Genomic DNA, 15,691 nt, shown 5'->3' with positions numbered 1-15,691 from the left:
ATGTCCAAACAGTTGGTCCTATACCCTCCTGCCCAACCTCTGCTAGAACATGACTTACCCCTCTGGTTGGAAGAAGGAGAAGAGGATGAGGTCTACTCTGCACCATTATGCACAGTAGAGGCCACCAGGGGAGGTCCTCAAACCAAGGATGATTTGATTGAGAACTTAATCCAAAATCCTCCCCCTGGTGCACTATCCTTGGAAGAGTTGGTGGAAGATACCCAAGCCAATGCTTTAGTGGACCTATGTGTGACTAATCCGACCACTCCTAGAGTTAAGAATGTGGAGTTTGGCCCTGAAAGAACTTTAAATATCAGCTCCTCTCTCTCTCCCTCTCAGGAAAAGGAGCTATGTAGCCTCTTGACCCACCATTTGGAGGCTTTTGCCTGGAGCTACAAGGAAATGAAAGGAATCCATCCCTCGGTCTGTACCCATCATATTTACATTAAGGAGGACTGCAAACCAGTCAGGCAACCTCAGAGGAGAATGAATCTAGCCCTTAAGGACATTGTTAAAGAAGAAGTGCAAAAATTGTTGGATGCAGGATTCATCTACCCCATATCGGACAACGAATGGGTTTCCCCTCTGGTGTTGGTACCCAAGAAAAATGGGAAGTGGAGAATCTGTGTGGACTACAGAGAACTAAACAAAGCCACCAAGAAAGACCACTTCCCTCTGCCTTTCATAGATCAAGTGTTGGATGGACTGGCAGGAAAGAAGTTTTTCTCTTTCCTAGATGGGTTCAACGGGTATAATCAGATCCAAATTAGCCCGAAGGACCAAGATAAGACCACCTTCACTTGTCCATGGGGTACCTTTGCCTACCGAGTCCTTCCCTTTGGGCTATGCAATGCCCTGCCACTTTCTAGAGAGATATATTGAGCATCTTTGCTGAGTTGGTTCATGATTCGGTGGAAATCTATATGGATGACTTTACTCCTTACGGGTCTAGCTTCCAAGAAGCCTTGTCCAACCTGGGAAAAGTTTTAAGCAAGTGCATTGAGATGAACCTGTCCCTCAGCCCTGAAAAATGTGAATTCCTGATGACTGAAGGGATTGTGTTAGGTCATACCATTTCTCGCCAAGGATTACAGGTGGATCCTAATAAAATTGCTATCATCAAAAAGGTTCCACCTCCTCAGAAGGTAAGAGATGTTCGGAGTTTCTTAGGCTTAGCAGGATATTATAGAAGATTCATTAAAGACTTCAGTAAGCTAGCCTCGCCATTGTTTGGCCTCTTAGCAAAAGATGTTGAGTTTAAATGGACGGACGATTGTCAGAGGGCTCTGAATGAATTAAAGGATAAGTTGGTGTCCGCCCCAATTTTGAGAGGCCCAAACTGGGCCCTACCTTTCCACATCCACATTGATGCCTCGAACAAAGCCATAGGGGCAGCCTTAGGACAAGTTGAAGAAAAACTTCCATATACAATATACTTTGTCAGCAAAAACGTATCCAAGGCAGAAATTAATTATACTGTAACTGAGAAAGAGTTCCTGGTCGTGGTCCATTCCCTGAACAAGTTCCGACACTACATCACTGGCTATCAAACATTTGTACATACTGACCATGTTGCAATTAGATATTTAATGAATAAGACTGATGTGAATGCTCGTATTATTAGATGGTTACTTTTGTTGCAGCAGTTTGATTTGACTATCGTTGACAAACCAGGTAAAGAGAATGTTGTTGCTAACTTCTTGTCTATATTGGATTTGCCTACAGGTGAATAAGGAACAGTGGATGACCAGATGCCAGATGAACATCTGTTTGCTATCTCAGTACTCTCTCCATGGTTTGCTGATATAGAAAACAATCTGATCTCAGCACAGTTCCCTCCGCATATATCCTCAAAGGAGAAGAGCAGAATCGTGAGGAAGAGTGCCTCATTCACTTGGATCGGGGGCAACCTGTTCAAACTTGGCCTCGATCAGATCTTAAGGCGTTGTGTAAGGGAGGAGGAAGTCTTTGACATCCTCCTAACCTGTCACGATGGGCCTTGTGGAGGACATTTTGTAGCCAAGAGGGCTGCCTTCAAAATTCTATAGGCAGGCTACTATTGGCCCACTCTTCATCAAGATGTCAGAATATATATCAACCAATGTGACCGATGCCAAAGGATGGGGAAACTGACTCCAAGGGACGAAATGCCTCTCCAACCTCAAGTGACTCTTGAGCCATTTGAGAAGTGGGGTATGGATTTTGTGGGTCCTATCAACCCTCCTTCAAGGCAAAGGTCTTACATCATTGTGTGCACAGACTATCTGACAAAGTGGGCGGAAACCAAGGCAATCAAAGCAGTAACAGAAGAAGAGGTGGCTGAGTTTTTAAGAGAAAACATCTTCTTTAAATTTGGCTACCCAAGAGAGTTAGTCACTGATCAAGGAAGCTAGTTCACCTCCAACTTAATTGAAGACTTGCTCGCTCATCACAAGATCAAACATAGGACTTCCACCCTATATCATCCTCAAGCAAATGGGCAGGTGGAAGTCACCAATAGAGCATTAGAAGGGATTTTGACTAAGGTGGTGAGCAACAGCAGAAAGGATTGGGCAGATCACCTAGTTGAGGCCACTTGGGCCTACAACACCACTTGGAAGACCACAACCAGTTTCACACCTTATGAGCTGGTCTATGGGAAGAGAGCTTTGCTGTCAATCGAGTTTGAGTACAACACATTGAGGATGGCAGCTCAGCTGGACCTAGATCTCAGCCATGCTCAACAAGAAAGGTTATTGCAGCTGAATGGGTTAGATGAACACCGAATGCAGGCCCTCCTCCACTCAGAAGTGGTTCAACTTCAGAGGAAGATATGGCATGACCGGCACCTCAATGACAAACAATTCCAGCCGGGAGATTGGGCGCTGCTGTATGATTCCAGACATAAGGATTTCAAGGGGAAGCTGAGGACAAGATGGCTAGGACCATATGCAGTGGAGAAGTGTAATGACAATGGTTCTGTCCTTATCTGGACCATTGATGAAGAAGCCATCCCCATGCTCGTCAATGGGCATCGACTAAAGATCTACAGGAAACCTCTTTCGAGGCAAGAGTTCATCAAAACTGTGGAAAAATCAATGATGGTCATAGAGAAGGGTTCTGCCTCTATTTTGGGCACACCCTAAGCATCATTATATTAAAAAAAAAAAGCAATAAAAAATATCCTTGGGTGAAAACATTTCTGAGGCACCCAAGGCAGATGGTAGGGGTGAAAACCTCATTGAGGCACCCCTGCTATCTCTCTGAAAAAAGAATTGTAATAAAAAGATCCTTGGGTGAAAACCTCTCTGAGGCGCCCAAGGAAGATAGTAGGGGTGAAAACCTCATTGAGGCGCCCCTGCTGTCTCTTAAAAAAAACAAAAACAAAAATAAAGAAAAAAAAAAAGAAGAAGGAAGAAACAGAAAAAAAAAAAAAAAAAAAAAAAAAAAGTAAGTTTAATCTCTGGAAATTGTTGCAGGTTGCAGGAACACAATGCAAAAAGGAGGCCTCTCAACTCAAGGACAAGGGTCCCTACCAAGTTACCAGGCAACCTCACATACACTCCCTCCATGAAAACTCATTTTTTCCAAGGTTTGGACACAATCTAGTCATGGTTTAGACTTCTACATGAAGCTACAGGACTTTCTACAGGAAGTTCTGTATTTCTACAGGAAACATCCTGTAGAGCCTTTGGGCGGGCCAGGATCGATTTTGGAGAAGGATTTGAAGCTTGAAGTCCATTGAGGAGGCATGCAACCACTCTTTTCTTCCATCCTCCACCTGTTTCACCTCCTTTCACCACCATTGCTGTCATCTGGTTGAAGATACCTGCACAGTCATACCATAACCTTGTTTTCTCAGATAAAAAAAAAAAATTAAGTGGGAAATAAAGCATGCAGAGGCTTGCACACTTTACCTGTCAAGGCGACCTCAAGACCCTACACCTGTGAATGCGACCCATTTATTTCAGCATGCACCCCAAGAGGAGAAACGGCTACAGGATGTCCTACAGGAATCCTGTAGCAGCTGATACGGCTGGAGCACATACCATGGAGACACCAACGGCTCATGAAGCCGGTGCATGCAGCATTCACCACTAGGAAATCGGGTCTCAAGGTCTCATAACCAGCAGCAACCAATGAAAAGGATCTCCAGCACCCGTGCATGAAGCAGCAGCAAGCATATCCAGCATTCCTCGTCCCGAAACCTGAAAAAACCACGTCCACAACCGCACAGGTAAGTGCCTAACCTTATTTCGTCAAATTACATAATCTATACTCTAAATGTGCATGACTATGAGAATGGACGGATTGAACAAGTCTGGTCACCATTCAACTGGCCACCACAACCAGTCAGATGGCCTCGTAGGATCCGAATGGGCTTGGTTATGTCGAAAAGACGAGCAATTGACACGTGGGAAGTATCCAGTCAAGGAGAAGCGGTAGTATGACAGGAATGGCGGCGGTGAATGCAGAGGGAAGAATTCGGCAGTCAGGGACACGCCGAGGAATGATGGCTGTGACGTTGGCCAACGGATCGACTAGGATAGCTCACCCCCGCGCCATGAATTCTGCAGCAATTCAAAAGCGGCCGGTTGACTAACTTATGTTACACTGCAGTCATTTACACTCACAACTGTTTTGTAGCCGAGTACGCGTCCTCCTCCTCTGCAAGTTGTTAGCCCGAGTTCTCGGTCTGTTCCAATGTCCTGCTGCTGCTCAGACTCATCCAGAACCACCGTAACGCCCTCCAGAAGCCGTGCACAATTTCTACAGGAAGCTGCGCTACACGGAGCCCGGCATTATGAAGAAGCTTGGACTGTTCACGTCGAGGGTGGCAATTCTCAATGAGGTAGGCCTGAACATAACTTTCCCATGCAAATAATTCAAAAGGTGTTGAATTCGACGTGTTGAGGAGGTAGGGAAAATGTGAATGCAAGTCTGTCTATGAATTCAAAAGTCGTTTTCTTATCGCTGCATGAAATTATCTTTGTATTCTGCATGCGAGATTTTCTCCAGGGTCTTGAATTAAATTCCCTCCTGTAGAAAAATTGGGACACTGTCAAGGCTCACCGGTGAAAGATTGTGAACTTTATATGACTGTGTGCATAACGGAGACATAGCTTTGCGCTCTTTGTAGAGAAATCCCGAAGTCCTCCTTTTGTACACGAGCAGGCAAGTTCAGAACAACAAAAACAGAGTCTTTTACCATGTCGGGAGGGTTCATTAGAAAAGAACCTTCGGACTCCAAGAAATTACGGGAAACCCCTGAGGTGGTGGACTTGTTTTCCTGTGCACACTGGATGTCATTCTGTGACAAGCTTCAAGGTCACGATGACGAAATTATAGAAGAATTCCTAAGGTCCTTGAAGCTGAATTCAAAGACATTGGTCGTTGTCAACTTCAGAGGATTGACCCTCAGACTCACCCCACAGCTCATTAGCAAAGTAACTGATCTACTGATGGGGGTACCCTGGGATAAGGAGGAGAGAAAATTGGGTCAGAAAGCTAAAAAAAGTTCTTCTTGCCAGAGGAACAATTTTCAGAGGACAAGAATGGAGTTCAAAGAACTAGCCTACAACCGTTCTGGAGTGAATTCAGCCTCCAAATTATGAAGTATATTACGTGTGAGGGGAGATTTAGCATTGTGTATGGCTATCATTTCCAGTTGCTCACAGAACTCAGGCACCAAATGGACCTACCCTTAGAACAAAAATTGAGCATTCCTTACTTCCTCCTACAATCCATGATTGAGTGTGCCACCAAACTGAGAGAGGGGACACCAGACCAGCTAGCCCATCATGGGCTTATCAAGCTCCTCGTGGAAGATGCACTCCACACTTACACTGTCCCTCTCTCCTGGGAAATTTTTCAGAATATGTCTAAGGATGATGACATCAGAAATGTCATGGACCGAGAACTACATGAACCACTGCTAATTAGAGTAGAGCCAGGGGACCCCATAGCATTGATATCCGCTCACCAGCACCTAGCAACCAACTCTCAGGCTTTATTAAAGTACATGGATCGGCAAGCTCAGGCCATAGCACACTTCGAGGATATGGAGCGATTATCAGGGGACAGTTGTGTTCATGCTTGCACCCATAGGTGGAACACATTGTCCCACAGCCTCAAAATCATGGAATATCACACTCCAACTAGAATGAGGGAGGCCTTGGCATGAGTGCCTCTCTACAAGAAGTCTATGCAAAACCTCCAGGCCAGCTGGATAGGCCTCAAGCTAAGTCCACCTTTGCTGTTGGGATTGTTAGAATGAGGCACAGAAGAAGAAGAGCATAAGCAGTGGGAAGAGGGAGAAAGGAAGGCCGGATTCCATGACAGTGAGGAGGATACTACTTCAGAAGCCTGGGATGTGAGGGTGGCGATTAAAGCAATGAAAGACGAGGAGCTGGACTAGTTGCTCAGAGGATGAGCAACCCTTTTAGCAGGGGGTGATGATGAGCCCCAAATTTGGTAACTTATTGGGCTCATTTGGCCTAATTATCCTTGTTCAGTCCTTATTCAATCCTTCATTTTTCATATCTTATGCATTATTTTTCAGTATGTTTATGTCATTTTTACGAATAAGGGTAGTCACTCTTCCTAGGTGGATAACACGTGCTCATTTCAGGTTTTCTGACACATGTTGGAGCAAAACCAAGCAATCATGGGCTAGAAGACAGCCAAGCTTGAGGTGAGGATTCATAGGGGGGTTGTCTATGGCATTAAATAGCCCTTCCTCGGGATCTTCACCCCCAACTCCGAGCTCCAAATGCCACCAAAACCGGATCTAGAAGGCAGCCAAGCAGATTTTGGAAGGGGTTGTATACTCATAGTTTGGACAACCAAGTCCCATAGATTTAGGAGGCCAGCTAGGGCCCTCGTGGTGTATAAATTTTAAGGCCTCAGCCTTCGTAAGGGACTTTTGAAGCCATTGCATATTTTGCACTACAGTGCTATTAGCTCTACTTTGTTCTCTTGTAGCCATTTTGGCATAACTCTTGACTTATGACTATTTTTTTGATAATGAGAAGCAGTCCGATTTTATATCAACTCTGAGTTTTCTATAAGAGCCATAGCTCTCAGGGTTGGGCCCAACCTAAGAGCCTAGGGCTTCCTTTTTGGACTGTTACCTTTCCCTTATGCATCGTTGTTTTCCTTTTATGCATTTGAAACGTATTTCTATTGGGCAGATTTAGTTGTGTTGGTTAAATAGGTCACTGTTTATGAATAAAATTGCTTCAGGTGTTTAAAATAGATTGGTAGGATAATAATAGGAAAAAATCTCCAAGAAAAGGGTCAACAACACTCTCAGTTTCACCTCATCCTTATTGGATCAGGGGTTGGAATTGAAGAAACAATGTTGCCCCAACAAAAACACTAGTTTGCTTGACCATGCAATCCTTAGTGTACTGTTTTCATTTGCAGAAGTTAGTTATGGGTTCAGATCTCTGAAATGTTTCTTTGCATGATTGATGTACATGGTTTTCTTTCCAAATAAAGCTGTTTTTCATTCGTTTTATTGACAGTTAGATTAGATTATCTAGGACTTTGATTATTTGTAAGACTTTGTTGATTCGGTTAAATGTACATCGTGCAAGGCATCTCTACCACTCTCTCTCATCTGCCTAAGCTTCATCAGAGCTAGCTGTTCCATCTCCTAGCTAGGTTCCTCGCCTCACACCTGTCCTTTTGCCCACATAACCCTACCTTCTTGCTCCATCATTTTCTTAGCCTTCTTTAAGCCAAGTCAGCCTTCTACACCCTCTCACCACTCCATCCACCAGTCCCTGGGTCACTCCAGGCCCCTATCCTACCTCCCTATCCATTCATGCATCTTCCCTCACTCACCCATCCTCTAAAATACACTTTTTAAACATCCTATAGAAATTTCTTAACACCCTGTAGAAATCTCTGAACATCCTGTAGAACCCCTGCAGACTTCCTGTAGAAGCTCACAAATGAGGTTTCTTTATAGCCAAACTTTGTGAAACTCTCCGGAAGGGTGTTAGGGACTCCTTAGACCCTCTTTGAACCTTCCCAACCTTTTCCAATCATTTCCCCTCCTTGATCCACCCCTACACAATAAAAAGCCAGTTAAAAGCACATGCATGATAATTCTAATAACTTATTCAAAAATACAAAAAGATATTTTCTTCAGGTAGAGGTAGTCTAGACACATGTATTTTACCTTCATAAAAGTAATGGCATCCCTTCCAGTAGTTTGCATTCTCTCCTTTGCATCAGTAGGACTAGCTGATAGAATTAGGGTTTGCTAGGGTTTGTGTTACTTTTTGGCTTTTAGTTTCTTTCCGCAAGTAGATTAGCTTCCTTTGAGTTAGCTTTCATCCATCAGTTAAAAATATTCTTCTAAGAGCTCATTGAAGTTGGCTTAAGCCCCTAGCGGACTTGTGTCAGCTGACCAAGTGACAGTTGCGGCAAGAACTAGTACTTGTGCATACAGCACCGTCGCTTCCAAGTTTGTTACGAACTACCGGGTTGATAAAAGTAAAGAAGGGAGTCCCAGGAGTTGCAGCATTATTGCTGCAATACTAGAGCCCACCACTTGGCAACCCCATTAGTTTACCAAATGGGAAAATCACCCTCAATTCTTTCTCTATCTCCTCTGTCATTTCTATTTTCAGCCATTAGGTCAATTGGAATGGGTTCTTCTTCTTCTTCCCTTGTAGGCTCTTCAAAAATCTCTGGTTGTTCGCCTAAGGGGTCCTCCAATTCACAGCCACTGAAGAAGGGGGGAGGTTTTCTATTTGAAGTGGTGGGGGTATTTGGTAGAAATTTTCCTAAGTTATCCCTATTCCTACGAGGCATGAAAGAAGTGTTTTTGGTTTGTTTTGTTTTTCAAGATTTAAGACTAATTGCAGAATTGAAATGACAAACTAAATTGAGGCTAACTGTTGAATGAACTCACTTGTAGAATGGAAAGGAAATCTAACCATGATACAACTACTTTTGCAAAAATGAAGCTAATAGAAGAATGGAAGAGATAAGAAATGGAAGAAAGAAAGCAGAAATCACATTTACTCAGACACCTCCCCGGCCACGGCACCAAAAAGTGATGACCACCAGTATTGCAGCAAGAATGCTGCAACTCCTGGGGCTACCAACTTTACTTTATCAACTCGAGGTTCATACAAACTTGAAGGTGACAGTGCTATATACACAAATATATGCAATGAATCGACTCTTTTTCACTGCTGAGCTGGAGAGAGACCACTAGGGTTTCTCAAACCGACCTTCTATTGATTTAGAAGAAATTTTATTACCAATGGAAAAAGGGGAATTTTGCCCTAATTGAGAGAATTGGAATAATATCTACTACGGTAATGAAAGACTGAAAGAAATTCTTAAAACACACCACTCATCTAGCTATATGTTAATATATCTTGCTTCATAATAATTCTAAACTAACACGTGTGGAACCCTAACTATCCTAAGCATGCAATCTGATCTAATTAAAACACTTTACTGTTGTGCATATGAATGAACACAACAACCTTTTTTTTGTCCTTTTTGTGAAAACATGAATGTTAATTCTTCTTGATTGTATGGCAGGTGGGTTAGGTGTGGAGAGAGGTGGTTGTGAAGGGTCAGAAGGCTTGAGAGGCAAGCAAGGGTCTTCTCCTATCTTTCTTGATGCATTTTTCACAAATCGGCCTCAAAATAGGCCACTACAGGTCATCCTACAGGATGTCCTAATGCACCTACAGGATCCCCTGTATTCCTACAGGATTAGGCCAAAAGAATAAGGAGTGATTTAGGCAGTGGTATAGGGCTTAGGGAAGGTGAGTGATGGAAGGAATAAGGCAAGGAAGTGGCTAGAACTTCCTCAAAACTCAAACCAAAGTTTCTAGGATGGTTGGATTTGCTCAACAAGCATGGAAAGTTGGTCTTATAAAATGATAAATCGGTTTATGGATTTAGTGGCTTTTGGCGATTATCGATGGATGAGGTTAGGTTGGGGTTGCTGACATGAGATCTTCTTGCACTCTTGAAACTCTTGCAATACACACATCACTGGAATTTACCCATAAATCATATCAAAACAAGAAAGATCTCCAACAACATAAGAAAACATAATTCCATCATTCATTTGCCTAGTTCATGTATGGAAATACTTTGTAGCCTATTGTGAAACATCATGAAATCTAATGCAAATCTAGAGATAATAGAAATAACAACTTCAAACTATCCTTGAAAACTGGAGATGTTGGCCTAATTAGCAGAAAACCCTAAGTTTCATAAGAAATCAGAATTCTGTCTTTTTGGGGTTGAATGGGAGTTTTTCCTTCAAACCATGGTCCCTGAAGGGAGGAATGAGGCAAGAACCACTCATTATCAGCCTTTTTGGTATTCCTTTCTCTCTAAAGCTACTGCTAAATCTATGCACAAATGGAAGCAAACTAATCAAATTCACTAATACTTGCAATGAAACAATGCCAAAATTAATTCAACAAGTAATCTATGAAATAACCTAAGCATACAAGTACAGTAAGAGGAACCTCTGCTGCTAGGGTTGGGCCCTAACCCAAGAGCTTTAGCCCTCTGAGTCAACTCAATGCTGGATCAAGGAAATTCTCATTTTCATTAACATATCAAAAAATAATACATAACAGTGTTGTGCCACACTCCTTCAACTCGAAAGTGCTTAGTTATCTTGCATAAAAAAATCTGAATCCTCGTGAGGCTCTAGGCTTCCTTATTTATACAACTGAAGTTTCCAACAAATTCCATAAATCTAGGAGGCTTGGATCCCAATCTCAAGATGAACTGGTTCTTTAACTATCACTGGCTCGGCTGCCAATGATCTTCATGACTCGGTTGCCTGCAATTCCGAGCTAGTGTGATTTGATTGGAGGATATTCGAATGAGTAAGGATTTAATGTGGAAGATCCATCTCCTATAATCTCTCCTTCTTGTCTCATTTGAATTCCTGCACCTTAATTAGCCATAATTGTCATAATTTGCTCCCAAAATCCTGCAACCAATGCACATTAGACCACTAGACATAATATCTTACTTTTACTCATCTCATTAAGCAAAATATAATTAAAACATGTAAGGAATTACGAGAAGATTTGACTTTAGTAAGCTTGGATATTTACCCAATGATGAGCCTCATCATTCACTATCTCAGTTTGCCCATAAAATTGAAGATGATAAGATGAGTTATGAGCTAACTGAGTACCCAAACAAGAAAATAATTTTGTCCAAAAATTTCCAATGAAAATGGGATCATTGTTGCTTACAATAATCTTTGGGTTTCCATGTAGTTTTTGAATTGTTTCCATAAATGCAATAGAAACTGTATTGGCTTTAAAGGGCTGAGATAATGCATAAAAGTGTGCATACTTAGTAAGTCTAACAACTACCACCATGATGACACTTTTTCCTTCAGAATTGGGTAAACCCATGATAAAATCCATTGAAACATCCTCCCAACATTGACTTGGAATGGATAAAAGTTGTAATAGACCTGGGGTCTTAATTGTTTCAAATTTATTTTGTTGGAAAACCAAAAATTCCGCCAAAAACTTTTGAATATCAGATTTATATCCATCCCAAAAAAAATCCTTCTTAACCCTGCGGTAAGTTCTTAAAAATCTTGAGTGCCCTCCTAAGGGAAAGGTGTGCAATTCCAAAGGAATTTTTTGTTAGAGTTTGGAATTCTTACAAAAATATAAGCTATATTTGTAACATAATGAATCATTTTTCCATATAAATGTATTATATATACTAGGATCTTGTTGCAACTTTTTAATGAGCATCCATACTTCTTTATTATTCTTCCATTCATCCCTTTCTTTGGATATCCAATCTAGTTGGATAATAGACATGGCGCTAAGAAATGCTTCCACATCCTCATCCTTTCTTGAGATTTCATCTGCAACAACATTTTGCTTCCCTTTTTTGTAGATGATTTCAAAGTCATAACCCAACATCTTTGTGACCCATTTTTGCTACTCTTCTAAATATAATCTTTGTCCTAAAAAGTATTTAAGGCTATCATGATCCGTTTTTACCTTGAAGTGTCTTCCCATTAGGTAAGGTCGTCATTTCTTAAGTGCATGTAGTATTGCCAAAATTTCCTTTCATAAATAGCTTTGTGTAAAAACTTTCCTTTGATTAGATGACTTTTGAAAGTAATGGGTCTTCCTTCTTGCATTAAAACGGCACCAATTCCATTTCCTGAGTTATCGCATTCCACAATAAAGGTTTTTGTGAAGTTTGGTGTAGCTAAGACCGGTGCTTGGCACATTGCCTCTTTAAGATGTTCAAAGGCTTTTGTTTATTCTAGAGTCCAAGAAAATGCATCTTTATTTAGTAATGTTATTATAGGTGTTGCTATTCTCCTATAATTGTTAACAAACTTGCGATAATACCCTCTCAACCCAAGAAATCCTCGCAGATACTTTATGGATGTGGGGATTTTCCATTGCTTAATGGCTTTAATTTTTCTAGGGTCTACCTTAACACCTTCATGAGATACAATATGACCCAAATATTCCACCTTTTGTACTCCAAAGAAACATTTGGAGGATTTTGCATATAAGTTTTTCTCCTCCAATAGTTTGAGCACTCTTATCAACATGTTGAACATGATCCTTCCAAGACTTGTTGTAGAGTAGCATATCATCAAAAAATACTAACACAAATTTTCTAAGGAAATCTTTGAAAATGGAATTCATCAAACCTTGAAATGTAGAAGGTGCATTGGTAAGGCCAAAACGCATGACCAAAAATTCATAATGACCCTCATGAGTTCTAAATATTGTTTTTGGAATGTCTTCAATCTTCATTCTGATTTGATGAGATCCTAAACAAAGGTCCAACTTGGTGAAGTAAATTGCTCCATGTAACTCATCCAATAATTCATCAATGACGGGAATGGGAAATGTATCTTTAATAGTGAGCTTGTTGATCTCCCTATAATTCGGGCACATGCACCATGATCCATCGTTCTTGTGCACCAATACTACTGGAGCAGAGAAATAACTTTGACTGGGTTGCATTATACCAACCTCTAGCATTTCTGCAACCATACATTCAATTTCACTTTTTTTGGCATAGGGATATCTGTAAGGCCTAATGTTTGAAGGAACACTTCCTAGTATCAAATGAATAGCATAATCATGATCACAAATAGGTGTGAGGACTTTGGGAGTCTCAAATACCTTGGAATGATTGTCCAAGGCTTTATGGAGATCTGGATAAATAGATTATTTCGACGTGAGAACATCTAGCAAACATAATTGTGAAATTACGCCACATTATTCTTTCTTTAGAAGCTTTGTCAAGCCATTAGAGCTTATTATCTTTCCCAGTTTCCTTGCGATACCCCTTAATTCAACTTCCTTTCCTTCTGAAAAGAAATTCAAGAAAAGTTCTTGAAACTTAAAAGCTATCATACCTAAAGATTATAGCCATTGGACTCCTAGTACAACATCAGCACCACCCATTGGAATGGAAAGAATTGGACTATTCAACACATATTCTCCCATGGATAGCTTGATATTATTGCACTTTCTAGAGAAATTTATGTTTCTTCCATTTGCAACCATCACTTGACACTCTGGTGCTGGATATAGGAAGTAATTCAATTCCTTCCCTATCTTACAATGAATAAAATTATGGGTACTGCTGAATCAATCAACACTATTACCTTTTTCTTCTTGATATGTCCTTCTATCTTGATAGTTTAAGGAGTGGTTATTCCGACCAATGCATTACAAGATATGGTCGGATTCATTTCTTCTTCCTCTAGGCTTTGTTCCTCATGTGTATCCTCTTCTTTTGATGTTTCTTGTTCATTTTCTTCTTCCTATTCACAATCAATGTAAAATAATTTCTTCTCAGTACACTTATGACCTTTAGTGTATTTTCTATCACAACTGTAACAAAGCCATTTTGCTCTTTTTTCTTCCAATTTTTATGGTTCAACCTTGTAAGTTGTGGAAGGCTAGGAGCAACAACACTTCCATCTTTATAGTTTTGATTGGTAGGCTTCCTTGTTTCCATAATTTTGCTTTCAATTTTTCTTGCCAACCTGAATGCCTTCTCCAATGAATCATGTTCCCAAATGCAAACCTCGTGTTGGATGTAATCATTTAATGTCCCTATGAACACATGAATCATATGCTCCTCTGGAATATCTTTACCCTTATATTCAATTTTTGGAAGTCCTCAATGTGCTCCACCATTTAACCTTTTTGTTTGAGATTTATCAATTGGCTAAAAAAGGTGTCGCTTTTTGTATCCTCATAATGTGTTATCATTTCTTCCGTAAAAATTTCCCAAGAGACAATTTGTTTACAAGAGAAATTCCATTGATACTATACAAACTGATTGGGTTCCAAATATAAAGTCGCAATGCGTACCTTTTGTGTGTTTTGCACATTATGGAGATCGAAATATTGCTCCATCTATAGTATCCATGTTACATGATCTGCCATCAAACTTCCTCATATCTATATTTGGAACATGGTCAGTCTTCAATCTAATGTTAGATTCTATGAAATCATGACTAAATTTTCTTTTGTTCCCATCATGAGTTTCCTCTACTACCTTTTCACCATTAGGAAGCATTTCTTATAGCAACTTTTCCAACCTCCTTTCAAACTTTCCATGCCTTTGTTAAAATATTCAATGTTTACTTCTAAACCATCCATCTTAGCTTCCATGCCATTCTTAAACCATCCATCTTAGCTTCTGCTACTTTTTGTGAGAGTGAAATTTGTTGCACTTGGTCTCGTAATTTTGATATATAATGTTTCATTTCTTCCTCTTCTTCATGAGTTGTGCTAGAAATTTTAGGTTTCTTACTAGGTGTTTCCATTTTATTTCTTTGGGGCATCAATTAATGATAATTATGCTTCACTATGTTCTTGGAATTCCTTCAAACTAATTTTTCAAACCAAACTTATGCAAAAGTTTAAAAAGACTACACACCTTTTTTGGCTTTGTAGGAGCTCGATATTGAATCTGTTGTATATCTATAATTTGGAATCTCCAAGGTTAGAAATTTCGTCCTCTGGTAGCCCTATGAGCCCTCATCCAACCCCACAAGTCTGATCACGATTGGATTCTCCAAGAAAGAGTTATGCCAAATCTCCCATGATGACCTGCTTATAGACTGGTTCAGTAGAGTGAACTTGTACGAAGTTCCACATGTCACGGTTTCGACCTTCGGACCTAAAATTGATACACAGAAAACTACAGTTCATCCTCTTTCTGTACCTTTTTACGAAATTTCAATATGATGCTCAGAGAGAAAGTTATGACGATTTACCCCAGGTCACCTGTTTGAGATATAATTCGGGAGCCTGCAAAAACCCTAACATCCTTGGAACATATCTCCAAAAATATAGCGAGACAAGATCAGAAATTTGGATCTGAGGTTCATCAAGATTTTGGCTCAAATGGGTATTAATTTTAGCTTCTGAAACATCGTATAAAAGAAGTTATAGAAAAAATTCCACGATGACCTGTTTGAAGCAGCGAAACCCTAGAATCCAAAACTCTGATACCAATTTTTATGCAACCAGCTCACAAAATAGAAGAAAAGATATAGCAACGAATTCAAAATTAGCCTCTTCTAGGGGGAACCTCCTTTACATTAGACAAATGAACAATTCTTTGATGATACAAATGACAAGGCCTCATTTCTCTATATAGAAGTCTGAGGGGTCACAAT

The sequence above is a fragment of the Pinus tabuliformis genome, chromosome 6 (assembly GCF_031772625.1).
Source record: "Pinus tabuliformis cultivar Carrire ecotype Pingquan chromosome 6, CPIR1, whole genome shotgun sequence".
Classification (NCBI taxonomy): Eukaryota; Viridiplantae; Streptophyta; class Pinopsida; order Pinales; family Pinaceae; genus Pinus; species Pinus tabuliformis.
This window is presented reverse-complemented; position numbering follows the sequence as displayed.